This window comes from Salmo salar, chromosome ssa15 (assembly GCF_905237065.1).
Source record: "Salmo salar chromosome ssa15, Ssal_v3.1, whole genome shotgun sequence".
Classification (NCBI taxonomy): Eukaryota; Metazoa; Chordata; class Actinopteri; order Salmoniformes; family Salmonidae; genus Salmo; species Salmo salar.
Window position 1 is genome coordinate 7,679,006 of NC_059456.1, and position 17,121 is coordinate 7,696,126.

Below are 17,121 nucleotides of genomic sequence, written 5' to 3' on the forward strand. Positions count from 1 at the left end.
GCTTTACAGCGAAAGCAAAACATTAGATTATGTCAGGAGAGTACATCGACAAAAACAACCACACAGCCATTTTCCTAGCAACTAGCATGCATCACAAATACCCAAAACACAGCTAAATGTAGCACTAACCTTTGACGATCTTCATCAGATGACACTCCTAGGACATCATGTTACACAATGCATGCATTTTTTGTTCGATAATGTTCATATTTATATATAAAAACAGCATTTTACATCGGCGCGTGACGTTCAGAAAATATTTTCCCTCAAATACTGCCGGTGAATTAGCGCCACAATTTACAAAAACACTTGTCATAAACATTGATACAAAATTAAGCTGTCATTCAAAGAATTATAGATGAACATCTCCTTTATGCAAACACTATGAAAGATATCAAAAAAGCTTCACGAGGAAAGCACTCTTTGCAATAATCTGAGTACTGAGCTCAGAAAATATACACTAGGCTATACAGATAGCCGCCATCTTGGAGTCATCTAAAATCATACATTGCATTAGAAATATTCCCTTACCTTTGATCATCTTCATCAGAAGGCACTTCCAGGAATCCCAGGTCCACAACAAATGTTGTTTTGTTCGATAAAGTCCACAATTTATGTCCAAATAACTCCTTGTTGTTCGTGCGTCCAGTAAGCTACTCCAAGTGTAGAAAGCGCGCGGACGATGTCGCGATGAAAAGTAAAAAAAAAAGTTGTATTTACGTTCGTTCAAACATGTCAAACGTTGTAAAACATCAATCTTTAGGGCCTTCAGAACATGAAGATTCAATAATATTTCAACCGGATGGTTCCTGTGTCTTGAAAAAGGTTTTGGAACGGGAGGGATCCATCCTCATGAACGTGCTCCAAGAAGTGATGTCACCCCCTGCCTCAACAACTTCCCCTCCTTGTCATTCGGGCACTGTTCATCGTAGAAGCTTCAAACAACTTTGTAAAGACTGTCGACATCTAGTGGAAGCCGTAGGAAGTGCACAATTATTACTACGTCACTGTGTATTCAATAGGAAACGACTTGAAGAGAGCCCATGCATCCAGATTTCCACTTCCTGGTAGGATTTCTCTCAGGTTTTTGCCTGCCATATGAGTTCTGTTATACTCACAGACACCATTCAAACGGTTTTAGAAACTTCAGAGTGGTTTCTATCCAAATCTACTAATACTATGCATTTCCTAGCTTCTGAGTTTGAGCAGGAGGCAGTTTAATATGGGCACATATTTTTTCCGAAATTGTCAATACTGCCCCCTAGCTTAAGCGAGTTGAGATGACTAAACTACTTGTAGTAACCTTAGATAGTAAACTGTTATGGTCAAAACATATTGATACAGTAGTAGCTAAGACGGGGAGAAGTCTGTCTATAATAAAGCGATGCTCTTCCTTCTTAACAACACTATCAACAAGGCAGGTCCTACAGGCCCTAGTTTTGTCACACCTTGACTACAGTTCAGTCGTGTGGTCAGGAGCCACAAAAAAAGGATTTAGGAAAATTGCAATTGGCTCAGAACAGGGCAGCACGGCATGCTCTTGGATGGACACAGAGAGCTAATATTAATAATATGCATGCCAATCTCTCTGGCTGAAAGTGGAGGAGAGATTGACTTCATCACTACTTTTATTTATGAGAAGTATTGACATGTTGAATGCACCGAGCTGTCTGTTGGAACTACTGGCACACAGCTCGTACACCCATGCGTACCCCACAAGACATGCCACAAGAGGTCTCTTCACAGTCCCCAAGTCCAGAACAGACTATGGGAGGTACACAGTACTACATAGAGCCATGACTACATGGAACTCTATTCCACATCAGGTAACTGATGCAGCAGTAGAATCAGATTTATAAAACAGATAAAAAAACACCTTATGGAACAGCGGGGACTGTGAAGCAACACAAACACACACACACACACACACACACACACACACACACACACACACACACACACACACACACACACACACACACACACAATAACATATGCACTATACATACACATGGATTTAGTACTGTAGATATGTGGTAGTGGTGGAGTAGGGGCCTGAGGGCCGGGTTGTGAAATCTGTGAATGTATTGTAATGTTTTAAAATGGTATAAACTGCCTTAATTTTGCTGGACCCCAGGAAGAGTAGCTACTGCTTTGGCAGCAGCTAATGGGGATCCATAATGTATATAAATACAAATGCAATGATGTTGTGTTTATATTTTTGTTAAATATATTATTCAGTATATCTTCCACATCTCTCTATCTTTTCCTTAATATCTCTCTCTCTCTCTCTCTCTCTCTCTCTCTCTCTCTCTCCCTCTCTCCATCCCTGTCTCTAAAATGCCTTGGAGTGTGAGAATAGGATGATGCTGTCTCTCCCTTAACACTCTCTAGCCCTCTCCGTTTCTCTATGTTCCTCTCACTCCCATCCTTTCCAGCTCTGTGAAATGCTCTGTATTTCTCCTCTGTATTTTCCTCTCTCTTCTTGCTTGATAACCTGTCCTCTCTCCTTCCATATCCCTACATCACTAGAGAAGATAGAAAAGGAGAGAAAGAGAGAAAGAGGACAGCAGGGTCAGCAACACCCCCTCCTCTCTTCCCTCTCCCTCCTTCTCTCTCCCTCCCTATGCTCATCTCCCTCTCTCCCCATGTCATTCTCTTCTCTCTCTCCCTCACTCTCCTCCTGCCATCTGCAATCAGATTGTTAGCATGTCAACTCAATCTGTTAGGATCCCTGGAGTTGTGCTTTGTCAAGCGTCTCTCCCCCCCCCCTCTCTCTCTCGCTCTCTCTCTTTCTTTCTTGCTCTCTCTCTCTCAAGTGGCGCTCCGTCAAGCGTGATGACTGGAGGAGCCTCATGACCAGCAGACCTGCCGGATGTCCCTTAACAACCAGTCAGCAAGTCACTCAGCCCAGCCTGGTCAGGAGACAGGTCATTGGGGCTTCTCTGTCACCCCCCCCCCACCCCCCCTTTCTCTTTCTCTCTCTCCAACTCTCTCTCGTTCTCTCGACCTCTGTGTATATATGTCTGTATTTCTTTCTCTCTCCCCCTTTCACTTTCTCTCTCTCCTTGTAATTTTGTTTTTCTTGTTCTTTTTTTACACTGAGTCATGTCATGTCAGTCCAGCCCCTCAGTGACATGTCCTCTCTGTTCTTTTTTACACTGAGTCATGTCATGTCAGTCCAGCCCCTCAGTGACACATCCTCTCTGTTCTTTTTTACACTGAGTCATGTCATGTCAGTCCAGCCCCTCAGTGACACATCCTCTCTGTTCTTTTTTACACTGAGTCATGTCATGTCAGTCCAGCCCCTCAGTGACATGTCCTCTCTGTTCTTTTTTACACTGAGTCATGTCATGTCAGTCCAGCCCCTCAGTGACACATCCTCTCTGTTCTTTTTTACACTGAGTCATGTCATGTCAGTCCAGCCCCTCAGTGACACATACTCTCTGTTCTTTTTTACACTGAGTCATGTCATGTCAGCCCATCCCCTCAGTGACATGTCCTCTCTGTTCTTTTTTACACTGAGTCATGTCATGTCAGTCCAGCCCCTCAGTGACACATCCTCTCTGTTCTTTTTTACACTGAGTCATGTCATGTCAGTCCAGCCCCTCAGTGATACATCCTCTCTGTTCTTTTTTACACTGAGTCATGTCATGTCAGCCCATCTCCTCGGTGACACATCCTCTCTGTTCTTTTTTACACTGAGTCATGTCATGTCAGCCCATCTCCTCGGTGACATGTCCTCTCTGTTCTTTTTTACACTGAGTCATGTCATGTCAGTCCAGCCCCTCAGTGATACATCCTCTCTGTTCTTTTTTACACTGAGTCATGTCATGTCAGCCCATCTCCTCGGTGACACATCCTCTCTGACCCACCAACACAGGGACCATCAAACAGACAGAGCTGAAGGGCAGGGAGGAGAGGAACCTTGTCACTGACCTGACCTCTGTGAACACTAGGTGAGTAGAGCAATGAGGAAGGAGGGGAGGGGGTGGAGAAAAAGGAGGATGAGGAAGAGGAGGAAGAGAAGGGGAGGAGGAGGCGGAGAAGGGGTGGAGGAGGAGAATGGGAGGAGGAGAATGGGAGGAGGAGGATTATGGAGGTTATGGGGGTTATGGGAGGAAGGAGAAGGAGGAGAAGGAGCAGGGGGAGGAGGAGGAAGGGGAGGAGGAGGAAGAGGAGGAGGAAGAGAAGGAGAAGGAGGACATGGAGGAGGAAGGAGGGTTAGGGGAGTAGGAGAACTAGGAGAAGGAGCAGGGGGAGGAGGAGGAGGAGAAGGAGGACATGGAGGAGGAAGGAGGGTTAGGGGAGTAGGAGAACTAGGAGAAGGAGCAGGGGGAGGAGGAGGAGGAAGAGGAGGAAGAGGAGGAGGAGGAGGAGGACATGGAGGAGGAAGGAGGGTTAGGGGAGTAGGAGAACTAGGAGAAGGAGCAGGGGGAGGAGGAGGAGGAGAAGGAGGACATGGAGGAGGAAGGAGGGTTAGGGGAGTAGGAGAACTAGGAGAAGGAGGAGGAGGAAGAGGAGGAGGAAGGGGAGGAGGAGGAAGGGGAGGAGGAGGAGGACAGACAGATGGCGCAGCTCTGTGTCTTTGCAGTATGACAGTGTGGCCACTAGATGACACCCTGAGATAGCCCGCATTGTATTGATTTATTAAAATGATGTGACGAACAGTGATATCATAATTAGGAGTTAGCCACAAAATAACCCCTCCCTGGAGTTTAATTGCTACAGAGTGATTTGTGTTTGTGATATCAGCTAGTCTCAGTACCCCATGTAGGCTAGACCATATAATATAGTACAGTATAGTATAAAATGATACAGTATGGTATAGTATAAAGTAGTATGATATCGTATAATGTAGCATAATATAGTATAGTAAAGTATAATGTAGTATAGTATCGCATAGTATAGTATGATATGGTATAGTATGGTATAGTATAATGTAGTATAATATAGCATATTGTAGTATAATATAGTAAAGTAAAATGTAGTATAGTATAGTATAATATAGTATAGTATGATATGGTATATTATGTTGTAGTATAATGTCGCATAATATAGTATAGTAAAGTATAATGTAGTATAATGCAGTATAGTATAGTATAGTATATAGTAGTAGAATATAGCATATTGTAGTATAATATAGTAAAGTAAAATGTAGTACAGTATAGTATAATATAGTATAAAATGGTACGATATAGTATAGTATAATATTGTATTGTATAGTATAGTATAGTATAGTAAAGTATAATGTAGTATAGTATAAGACAGTATAGTATAGTCTCACTACGACGTAGTCTAGTTCTGCCCTGTTTTTATGTCTTCCTCTAGTATGCAGGTAGTGGATTAGGGAGTATATGCACTCACTGTATTATTGGCTGCACTTATGTGGAGTGTTCCAAAGCATATCATTACCTTAAGGCTTGTGGCCTCGGAGTATAGAGAGAGAGAGAGAGAGGATGCCAGGGATGCTGCTCTCTCTCTCCTCTCCCCTTTCTCTTCTCTCTCTTCTCTGTCTCTCTCTCTCGCTCTCGCTCTCTCTATTTCTCTTTCTCTCTGTCTATCTCTCTCTCCTCTCTCTATCTCTCTCTCTCTCTCTTTCTCTCTATCTATTCTCTCTATTTCTCTCTATCTATTCTCTCTATTTCTCTCTCTCTCCTCTCTCTTTTGCTCTCTTTCTCTCTCTATTCTCTTCCATCTCTCTTTCTCTCTCTCTCTCTCTCTCTCTCTCTTTCTCTCTATCTATTCTCTCTATTTCTCACTCTCTATTCTCTCTATTTCTCTCCCCCCTCCCCTGTCTTCCTCTCTCTCTTCTCTCTCTACTCTCTGCTCTTTTATCTCTTTCCTCTCCCTTTCCATCCCCAGTCCTTTGTATTTCACCCGTTACCATGGAAAATAATTGAATAGAATTTCAGCCTCATTGTTGCCCAGGTGGTAATGTTACAGTTCTACCTCCTTTTGGTTTTACATTCTATACCTTTACAACCTGGGTTGTACTTCACTGGTTTTACATACTATACCTTTACAACCCGGGTTGTACTTCACTGGTTTTACATACTATACCTTTACAACCCGGGTTGTACTTCACTGGTTTTACATGCTATACCTTTACAGCCCGGGTTGTACTTCACTGGTTTTACATACTATACTTTCAAACCCGGGTTGTACTTCACTGGTTTTACATACTATACCTTTACAACCCGGGTTGTACTTCACTGGTTTTACATGCTATACCTTTACAACCCGGGTTGTACTTCACTGGTTTTACATACTATACCTTTACAACCCGGGTTGTACTTCACTGGTTTTACATACTATACCTTTACAGCCCGGGTTGTACTTCACTGGTTTTACATACTATACCTTCACAACCCGGGTTGTACTTCACTGGTTTTACATACTATACCTTTACAACCCGGGTTGTACTTCACTGGTTTTACATACTATACCTTTACAACCCGGGTTGTACTTCACTGGTTTTACATACTATACCTTTACAACCTGGGTTGTACTTCACTGGTTTTACATACTATTCCTTTACAACCCAGGTTGTACTTCACTGGTTTTACATACTATACCTTTACAACCCGGGTTGTACTTCACTGGTTTTACATACTATACCTTTACAACCCGGGTTGTACTTCGCTGGTTTTACATACTATACCTTTACAACCTGGGTTGTACTTCACTGGTTTTACATACTATACCTTTACAACCCGGGTTGTACTTCACTGGTTTTACATACTATACCTTTGCAACCTGGGTTGGACCGCACTGAAGGAATAGATGCTTGGTACCGGTACCCCCCTGTATATAGCATCACTATTGTTATGTTATTGTGTTACTTTAATAATTTTTTACTTTAGTTTATTTGTTAAATATTTTTTTCTTAACTCTTTTCTTGAACTGCATTGTTGGTTAAAGGGCTTGTAAGTAAGCATTTCACTGTAAGGTTTACACCTGTTGTATTCAGCGCATGTGACAAATAAAGTTTGATTTAATTTGAATATGGCAAAAATATGGGTCTGTTTTATTTTTCTCACTTTGTCATTATAGGGTATTGTTTGTAGATGGGTGAGAATTTTTGTATTTTAATCCATTTCGAATTCAGGTTGTAACAAAAAATGTAATGTATTTCTGTGCATCTTGGGACAGTATAAAAGTCCATATGTAAAGGTGCATTTCTTCTGATGTGGAAACATATTTATTCATTGTCTAGGAATATGTGGTTGTGTTAATTAAGAAAAAAACACACCCACTCACCTCATACACACACCCATTCACCTCATATTTATGTCTGACAAGATGAGAGAAAAAAAAATGTTTGCTGTGTACAGATTGTTCACTACATTCCTTTGGCAAATGCCAATGTCATTCACAAAGAAACAAACTGTTCAACCTCTCTCTAAGTGAGCCTGTGCAGTACAGTACATGCCAATCACCACCTACACTGTCTAGCCTAGAGAACTGTCTGTACATTACTGTGACTTTTTCCCAACCGAATAATGGTGATTATTTTTGGCAAGTTTGGGAATTATAATATATATATATATATATATATATATATTTTTTAAAGGGTAAAACTTAAAAAGACTTCAAAATTGCCAAAATAAATATTTTCCACACAACCCTGGTTAATACCACGTCTGGTATAAAAGACACGTTTAAAATATGTCATTTGGCATCTGTGGTCACGTAATGGAGACTCTATCACGTAATGGAGGCTCTACCATGTAATGGAGGCTCTACAATGTAATGGAGGCTCTACCACGTAATGGAGGCTCTACCACGTAATGGAGGCTTTACCAGGTAATGGAGGCCCTACCACGTAATGGAGGCTCTACCACGTAATGGAAGCTCTACCGCATAATGGTGGTTCTACCGCATAATGGTGGTTCTACCGCGTAATGGTTGTGCTACCACGTAATGGAGGCTCTACCACGTAATGGAGGCTCTACCACGTAATGGAGGGTCTACCACGTAATGGAGGCTCTACCACGTAATGGAGGCTCTACCACGTAATGGAGACTCTATCGCGTAATGGAGGCTCTACCACGTAATGGAGGCTCTATCACGTAACGGAGGCTCTACCACGTAATGGAGGCTCTACCACGTAATGTTTCCTCTACCACGTAATGGAGGCTCTACCACGTAATGGAGGCTCTACCACGTAATGGAGGCTCTACCGCATAATGGAGGCTCTACCACGTAATGGAGGCTCTACCACGTAAGGACCCTCTATCACGTAATGGAGGCTCTACCACGTAATGGAGGCTCTACCGCGTAATGGAGGCTCTACCACGTAATGGAGGCTCTACCGCGTAATGGAGGCTCTACCACGTAATGGAGGCTCTACCGCGTAATGGAGGCTCTACCACGTAATGGAGGCTCTACCACGTAATGGAGGCTCTACCACGTAATGGAGGCTCTACCACGTAATGGAGGCTCTATCACGTAATGGAGGCTCTACCACGTAATGGAGGCTCTACCACATAATGTTTCCTCTACCACGTAATGGAGGCTCTACCACGTAATGGAGGCTCTACCACGTAATGGAGGCTCTACCGCATAATGGAGGCTCTACCACGTAATGGAGGCTCTACCACGTAATGTTCCCTCTACCACGTAATGGAGGCTCTACCACGTAATGGAGGCTCTACCGCGTAATGGAGGCTCTACCACGTAAGGGAGGCTCTATCGCGTAATGGAGGCTCTACCACGTAATGGAGGCTCTACCGCGTAATGGAGGCTCTACCACGTAATGGAGGCTCTACCACGTAATGGAGGCTCTACCACGTAATGGAGGCTCTACCGCGTAATGGAGGCTCTACCACGTAATGGAGACTCTACCACGTAATGGAGACTCTATCGCGTAATGGAGGCTCTACCACGTAATGGAGGCTCTATCACGTAATGGAGGCTCTACCACGTAATGGAGGCTCTACCACGTAATGTTTCCTCTACCACGTAATGGAGGCTCTACCACGTAATGGAGGCTCTACCACGTAATGGAGGCTCTACCACGTAATGGAGGCTCTACCACGTAATGTTCCCTCTACCACGTAATGGAGGCTCTACCACGTAATGGAGGCTCTACCGCGTAATGGAGGCTCTACCACGTAAGGGAGGCTCTATCGCGTAATGGAGGCTCTACCACGTAATGGAGGCTCTACCGCGTAATGGAGGCTCTACCACGTAATGGAGGCTCTACCACGTAATGGAGGCTCTACCACGTAATGGAGGCTCTACCGCGTAATGGAGGCTCTACCACGTAATGGAGACTCTACCGCGTAATGGAGGCTCTGCCACGTAATGGAGGCTCTACCGCGTAATGGAGGCTCTACCACGTAGCTTCACCTATTTGACAGGAGGTTAATGCTTATCATCCTGAAATATGGAGTTGGGAAAAAGGTTACGTTTGACAAACGCACTAGTTGTGGAAATTAAACGGCAGTATTTATGCAACAACAACAACAAAAAGCCTGCGCATCCTGGGTGCCTCCGAGCCTAAGCCCTCCCAATCCTTTCCCATTCTCCAGGATCCTGCATGTAAAGCAATCCATTAGTGTCAGGAGAGAGAGAGAGAGAGAGAGAGAGAGAGAGAGAGAGAGAGAGAGATTTGAAGTGGACACCTGTTCATTACATTCAGCCCAAAAGTAATGGAATTTATATATTTTGTTCTCTTTTCGTTTACTCGCTCTGTGTTTTCTGTATGGTTCACAAAATGGAATCTTTTTTTTACCACTTTAAAAAGTGATTGTAAAATGGGGACTGTTGCTAGCTTTGCAATAAGTTAGTACCGTAGCGTCTACAGATTTTCATGCAAATATTCTCAAATCTGCATAAAAACAAGATGCACATTTTCCCCCAGCAGAGGGGTGTTTTCCATCAAACTGGCTTGTTGCAGATCAAAGGCTGTGTGTGTGATGACGTACTGCACATACAAATAACCTTTACGGTTAAGTTCAAGTTAAATGGGTTTCCTTTGCATTTTCAACTCTACTGATGGTTTTAACAGTAAAAGTGTTGCGATTATATAGAAAATGTTTGTGTCCACTCTTGTCTTTGCATATGCGCTCTAGCCAACAGCTCGCAGATAAAGTATAGCCTACCTGATGAGAATATTACGGACAAAAGAGCGAGATTATTTTTATTTGTCAAACGGCAGAGTTATATGTATTGGAAATAAGCATCAAGCTAATGACATGCACTTTCACCACCCTGTGAAGTTCATCGCAACCCACTAGGTAAAAACAGTTTGAATCAATGTCGTTTCCAATGTAATTTCAACCAAAGAATTGACTTAATTTATAAATACCTGCACATAAAGATTGTCTCCACTACCATTTCTCCCATCATTAATTTTACAGACAGAGAGCAGAACCAGCCAGCCAGAGAGCAGAACCAGCCAGCAAGCCAGCCAGAGAGCAGAACCAGCCAGCAAGCCAGCCAGAGAGCAGAACCAGCCAGTCAGTCAGCCAGAGAGCAGAACCAGCCAGCAAGCCAGCCAGAGAGCAGAACCAGCCAGTCAGCCAGCCAGAGAGCAGAACCAGCCAGTCAGCCAGCCAGAGAGCAGAACCAGCCAGTCAGTCAGCCAGAGAGCAGAACCAGCCAGTCAGCCAGCCAGAGAGCAGAACCAGCCAGTCAGCCAGCCAGAGAGCAGAACCAGCCAGTCAGCCAGCCAGAGAGCAGAACCAGCCAGTCAGTCAGCCAGAGAGCAGAACCAGCCAGCAAGCCAGCCAGAGAGCAGAACCAGCCAGTCAGTCAGCCAGAGAGCAGTACCAGCCAGTCAGCCAGCCAGAGAGCAGAACCAGCCAGTCAGTCAGCCAGAGAGCAGTACCAGCCAGTCAGCCAGCCAGAGAGCAGAACCAGCCAGTCAGCCAGCCAGAGAGCAGAACCAGCCAGTCAGTCAGCCAGAGAGCAGAACCAGCCAGTCAGCCAGCCAGAGAGCAGAACCAGCCAGTCAGCCAGCCAGAGAGCAGAACCAGCCAGTCAGTCAGCCAGAGAGCAGAACCAGCCAGTCAGTCAGCCAGAGAGCAGAACCAGCCAGTCAGCCAGCCAGAGAGCAGAACCAGCCAGTCAGCCAGCCAGAGAGCAGAACCAGCCAGTCAGAGAGCAGAACCAGCCAGTCAGCCAGCTAGAGAGCAGAACCAGCCAGTCAGCCAGCCAGAGAGCAGAACCAGCCAGTCAGTCAGCCAGAGAGCAGAACCAGCCAGTCAGCCAGCCAGAGAGCAGAACCAGCCAGTCAGTCAGCCAGAGAGCAGAACCAGCCAGTCAGCCAGCCAGAGAGCAGAACCAGCCAGTCAGCCAGTCAGCCAGACTCACAATCACAACCTTTTCTAGAGTATTTTTCTTTATAGACATTTAGAAAGTTTACCTAGGTATTTGTTGTTTCGAACAGGCCTGTCGTGAGTGACATGCTTCATTCAACATGTACTTTATTTGCATGAAAAGGTTGGATGGAAACCTGGTTACTGTCTGATAATGCTACAAGTTGTAGTATAATCTGTTTTAAATTCTAAGTTGGGGTTCACTATTTTCCTTGGTAGTTTTTCTGTTTAGAGTATTTCAGAGTACATATCCTTGGTTGTTGATTTCACATTGAATTCACATTAGTTGAAAACTCAAACAAATGTAAATTAAATGTTGAACTGTCGTCTTTGCCTAGTGTGGAACCATTGAACCTTTTGTTTTTTTTATATATACCATGTCTTCTAGCTGCGTATCTGAACTTCTCCAAGTTCTCCTAATCTATAGTCGACAGCCAGAGATGACATGTTCTAGCTAGCTAGGGGGAGCGGAGGTAGGAAAGGTAGCTTCCTACCTCCTCATGTTTCCATATTAATCAGACACAGGACATCTAGGTACATTCTCCATAGCTGAGTGTCAAATGGCGTCCTATTCCGTATTTAGTGCACTCACTTTTGATCAGAGCCCATAGGGTAGTAGTGTACCACTTAGGGACTAGGGTGCCATTCGGGATGTAGGCCATGACTGGGTGTCAGCTTACCACAGCCAAATCAGACAGGAGGATAGAGAGGTGGACGTGTAAGTGATAAGATCAGGACGATGGGTCGGAGGGAGGGAGGGAGGGAGGGAGGAGGGTGGAGGGCGGGCTGAGGGAGGGAGGCAGGGGAGGAGGGCGGTGGGCGGGCTGAGGGAGGGAGGGTGGGGGGGAGGGGGGAGGGAGGGAGGGAGGGAGGGAGGGAGGAGGGGGAGGAGGGCGGGAGGGCGGGGGGAGGGAGGGAGGGAGGGAGGGAGGGAGGGAGGGGCAGGAAGGAGGCAGGGGTGGGTAGAAGATGGAGCCTGTGTATCAAATGATACCCTATTCCCTATTTAGTGCACTACTTTTCACCAGGTCCAACATGAGAATAGGGTGCCATTAGTGACATATATAGAGACACCTGATCCCTGGCTACCAGACCAGGCTGAGCAGAGGGCTGAGCAGAGGGCTGAGCAGAGGGCTGAGCAGAGGGCTGAGCAGAGGGCTGAGCAGAGGGCTGGGCAGAGGGCTGAGCAGAGGGCTGAGCAGAGGGCTGAGCAGAGGCTGGGCAGAGGGCTGAGCAGTGGGCTGAGCAGTGGGCTGAGCAGAGGGCTGAGCAGAGGGCTGAGCAGAGGGCTGAGCAGAGGGCTGGGGGGGCTGAGCAGAGGGCTGAGCAGAGGGCTGAGCAGAGGGCTGAGCAGAGGGCTGGGGGGTCTGGGCAGAGGGCTGAGCAGAGGGCTGAGCAGAGGGCTGGCAGAGGGCTGGGCAGAGGGCTGAGCAGAGGGCCGGGCAGAGGGCCGAGCAGAGGGCCGAGCAGAGGGCCGAGCAGAGGGCTGGGGGGGTGAGCAGAGGGCTGAGCAGAGGGCTGGGCAGAGGGCTGGACAGAGGGCTGAGCAGAGGGCTGGGCAGAGGGCTGAGCAGAGGGCTGAGCAGAGGGCTGGGCAGAGGGATGGGCAGAGGGCTGGGCAGAGGGCTGAGCAGAGGGCTGGGCAGAGTGCTGAGCAGAGGGCTGAGCAGAGGGCTGAGCAGAGGGCTGAGCAGAGGGCTGGGGGGGCTGAGCAGAGGGCTGAGCAGAGGGCTGAGCAGAGGGCTGAGCAGAGGGCTGAGCAGAGGGCTGGGCAGAGGGGCTGAGCAGAGGGCTGAGCAGAGGGCTGAGCAGAGGGGCTGGGCAGAGGACTGAGCAGAGGGCTGGGAGAGGGGCTGAGCAGAGGCGGGGGGCTGAGCAGAGGGGCTGAGCAGAGGGTTGAGCAGAGGGCTGGGGGTCTGGGCAGAGGGCTGAGCAGAGGGCTGAGCAGAGGGCTGGCAGAGGGCTGGGCAGAGGGCTGAGCAGAGGGCCGGGCAGAGGGCCGAGCAGAGGGGCCGAGCAGAGGGCCGAGCAGAGGGCCAAGCAGAGGGCTGGGGGGTGAGCAGAGGGCTGAGCAGAGGGCTGGGCAGAGGGCTGGACAGAGGGGCTGAGCAGAGGGCTGGGCAGAGGGCTGAGCAGAGGGCTGAGCAGAGGGGCTGGGCAGAGGGCTGGGCAGAGGGCTGGGCAGAGGGCTGAGCAGAGGGCTGGGCAGAGTGCTGAGCAGAGGGCTGAGCAGAGGGCTGGGCAGAGGGCTGGGCAGAGGGCTGGGCAGAGGGCTGGGCAGAGGGCTGAGCAGAGGGCTGAGCAGAGGGCTGAGCAGAGGGCTGAGCAGAGGGCTGGGGGGGCTGAGCAGAGGGCTGAGCAGAGGGCTGGGCAGAGGGGGGGACTTTCTAACGACAAATTACTCCAATGAGGTTTAGGCTTCGCTGGGCCTCGCTGCTGATGAACCAACACTAAGGGAAAACCCACTGCAAGGACAGAAGCTCAGTCTTTGAAATGAACTAGACTACGCTACCTTCACCAGTATGCCACACTAACGATCACAAGTTGTCCTGTTTAAACCAGCTTGAATTGCTGCTAACACTAACGAGAGAGAGAGAGAGAGAGAGAGAGAGAGAGAGAGAGAGAGAGAGAGAGAGAGAGAGAGAAATTGTGAGGTACCGAAGCACTTTCATGGTTCGACCTCTTTTCTGTGTTCAGATGCATGCAGTAGTCGAGCTAACAACAGTCCTACTACAATACCTCAGCCATGTGTGTTTGTGTGCGTGCGTGCGTGCGTATGTGTGTGTGTGTGTGTGTACCCAGGGATGTAGTGGTACAAAAAATAGGTGGGGGTAAATCTGGCTCCAACTGGTGCAGGCTTGTGGAGGTCCAATCCCAGGGTAATTAACAACACCTATTTAACAGAGTGGCTTCTGCCAGGACAGCTGGAGGTTATGGGAGGCAGTTATATCAGAACCCTGGTTGGCTACCTGGCTGGTTCTGCTCTCTGGCTGGCTGGCTGGTTCTGCTATCTGGCTGGCTGGTTCTGCTCTCTGGCTGGCTGGCTGGTTCTGCTATCTGGCTGGCTGGTTCTGCTCTCTGGCTGGCTGGCTGGTTCTGCTATCTGGCTGGCTGGTTCTGCTATCTGGCTGGCTGGTTCTGCTCTCTGGCTGGCTGGCTGGTTCTGCTATCTGGCTGGCTGGTTCTGCTCTTTGGCTGGTTGGCTGTTTCTGCTATCTGGCTGGCTGGGTCTGCTCTCTTGCTGGCTGGCTGTTTCTGCTATCTGGCTGGCTGGGTCTGCTTTCTGGCTGGCTGTTTCTGCTATCTGGCTGGCTGGGTCTGCTCTCTTGCTGGCTGGCTGTTTCTGCTCTCTGGCTGGCTGGTTCTGCTCTCTGGCTGGCTGGCTGGTTTCTGCTATGCTGGCTGGCTGGTTCTGCTCTCTGGCTGGCTGGCTGGTTCTGCTCTCTGGCTGGCTTGTTCTGCTCTCTGGCTGGCTGGCTGGCTGGCTGGCTGGTTCTGCTCTCTGGCTGGCTGGCTGGTTCTGCTCTCTGGCTGGCTGGCTGGCTGGCTGGTTCTGCTTACTTGCTGGCTGGCTGGCTGGCTGGCTGGCTGGTTCTGCTCTGGCTGGCTGGCTGGCTGGCTTGTTCTGCTCTCTGGCTGGCTTTCTGTTTGGTTTTGCTTTCTGGCTGGCTGGTTTTGATCTCTGGCTGGCTGGATGACTGGCTGCTTCTGCTCTACGACTGACTGGCTGGCGGGTTTTGCTCTCTTGCTGGCTGACTGGCTGGTTTTGCTCTCTGGCTGGCTGGTTCTGCTTCCTGACTGGCTGGCTCTCTGGCTGGTTCTGCTCCCTGACTGGCTGTCTCACTGGTTAATTCTGCTCCCTAACTGCCTGTCTCACTGGATGGCTAATTCTGCACTCGAGCTGGCTGACTGGCTGGTTCTGCTCTCTAGCTGGCTGGCTGGTTCTGCTCTCTGGCTGGCTGGCTGGTTCTGCTCTCTGGCTGGCTGGCTGGTTCTGCTCTCTGGCTGGCTGGCTGGTTCTGCTCTCTGACTGGCTGGCTGGTACTGCTCTCTGGCTGGCTGGCTGGTTCTGCTCTCTGGCTGGCTGTCTGGTTCTGCTCTCTGGCTGGCTGTCTGGTTCTGCTCTCTGACTGGCTGGCTGGTTCTTCTCTCTGGCTGGCTGGCTGGTTCTGCTTTCTGACTGGCTGGCTGGTTCTGCTCTCTGGCTGGCTGGCTGGTTCTGCTCTCTGGCTGGCTGGCTGGTTCTGCTCTCTGGCTGGCTGGCTGGTTCTGCTCTCTGGCTGGCTTGCTGGTTCTGCTCTCTTGCTGGCTGGCTTGCTGGTTCTGCTCTCGGGCTGGCTGGCTGGTTCTGCTCTCTGGCTGGCTGGCTGGCTGCCGTGCATGTTGAATGCCCATCCAATGAGCGTGCTGAAAGTCTGTTGTGTGACTGGTTCTGCTCTCTGGCTGGCTGGAAGACTGGTTATTCTCTCTGGATGACTGGTTGGCTGTGAGATTGGCTGACTGGCTGGCTGAGTGTTTGGGTAGCTGGCTGGGTGGCTGGCTGTGTGACTGGCTGCCTGATTGTCTGGCTAGCTTATTGGCTGGCAGGCCGGTTTGTTGGTTGTTTGGCTGGCTGGCAGATGGGCTGGCAGGGCTGTATGACTGAGTGACTACTGGCTGGCTGGCTTGTTGGCTGTATTGCTGGCTGGCTGGCAGGCTCCTGTCTGGGTTAGAGGGATTTTAGCTGGCTCTGTAGCCTACCGGATTTGTTTCACCTCTTTGTCTCCTAAGCCTAAGTGCAGTCAGTCAGTGGCTGAGGCAGACACACACTGTGCCACACAAACTGTCCTGGCCCCTGTCTGGCCCTGTTTCCCTGTCTGGCCTTGTTTCCATGTCTGGCCCTGTTTCCCTGCCTGGCAGCTTGTTAGCTGATAGAAATGGATTGAGTCCAACATGATGTGTTTTCTAAAATGTGACGCATGGGTCATATTTCCCTTTGTAATTAGTTTGTATGGTTTTGACTTGATGTGTTTATATTTGTTTATGTACACAGTGTACATGTACTATTAGGAGTTTGATGTTTGATGAATATCAAGGCCATCGTAGAAAATATTGGTTGATTTATTAGCAGGTTTTATTCATGTGACTAACCAGTTTTCCAAAAGGTACAGGTACACCGATTCTGTTTCTTCCTGTTCTCTGGAGGAACATGATGGAGTATTCTGGATTCCGGTGTAGTTTGTTGTACTTCCTACCCAAGCTGTATGGACAGATACAATTATTTAAATCTAACCAAGTCAAATCAAATGTTATTAGTCACATGAGCCGTGTAGACCTTACAGTGAAATGCTTACTTACGAGCCTTTAACCAACGATGCAGTTAAATAAATAAATGTAAAAAATAAAAAATAAAGAATAAGAAATAAAAGTAACAAGTAATTAAAGAGCAGCAGTAAAAATACAACAGCGAAACTATATACAGTGGGGTACCGGTACAGAGTCAATGTGGAGGCTATATACAGGGGGTACCGGTACAGAGTCAATGTGGAGGCTATATACAGGGGGGTACCGGTACAGAGTCAATGTGGAGGCTATATACAGGGGGGTACCGGTACAGAGTCAATGTGGAGGCTATATACAGGGGGTACCGGTACAGAGTCAATGTGGAGGATATATACAGGGGGGTACCTGTACAGAGTCAATGTGGAGGCTATATACAGGAGGTACCAGTACAGAGTCAATGTGGAGGCTATATACAGGGGGGTACCGGTACAGAGTCAATGTGGAGACTATATACAGGGGGTACCGGTAG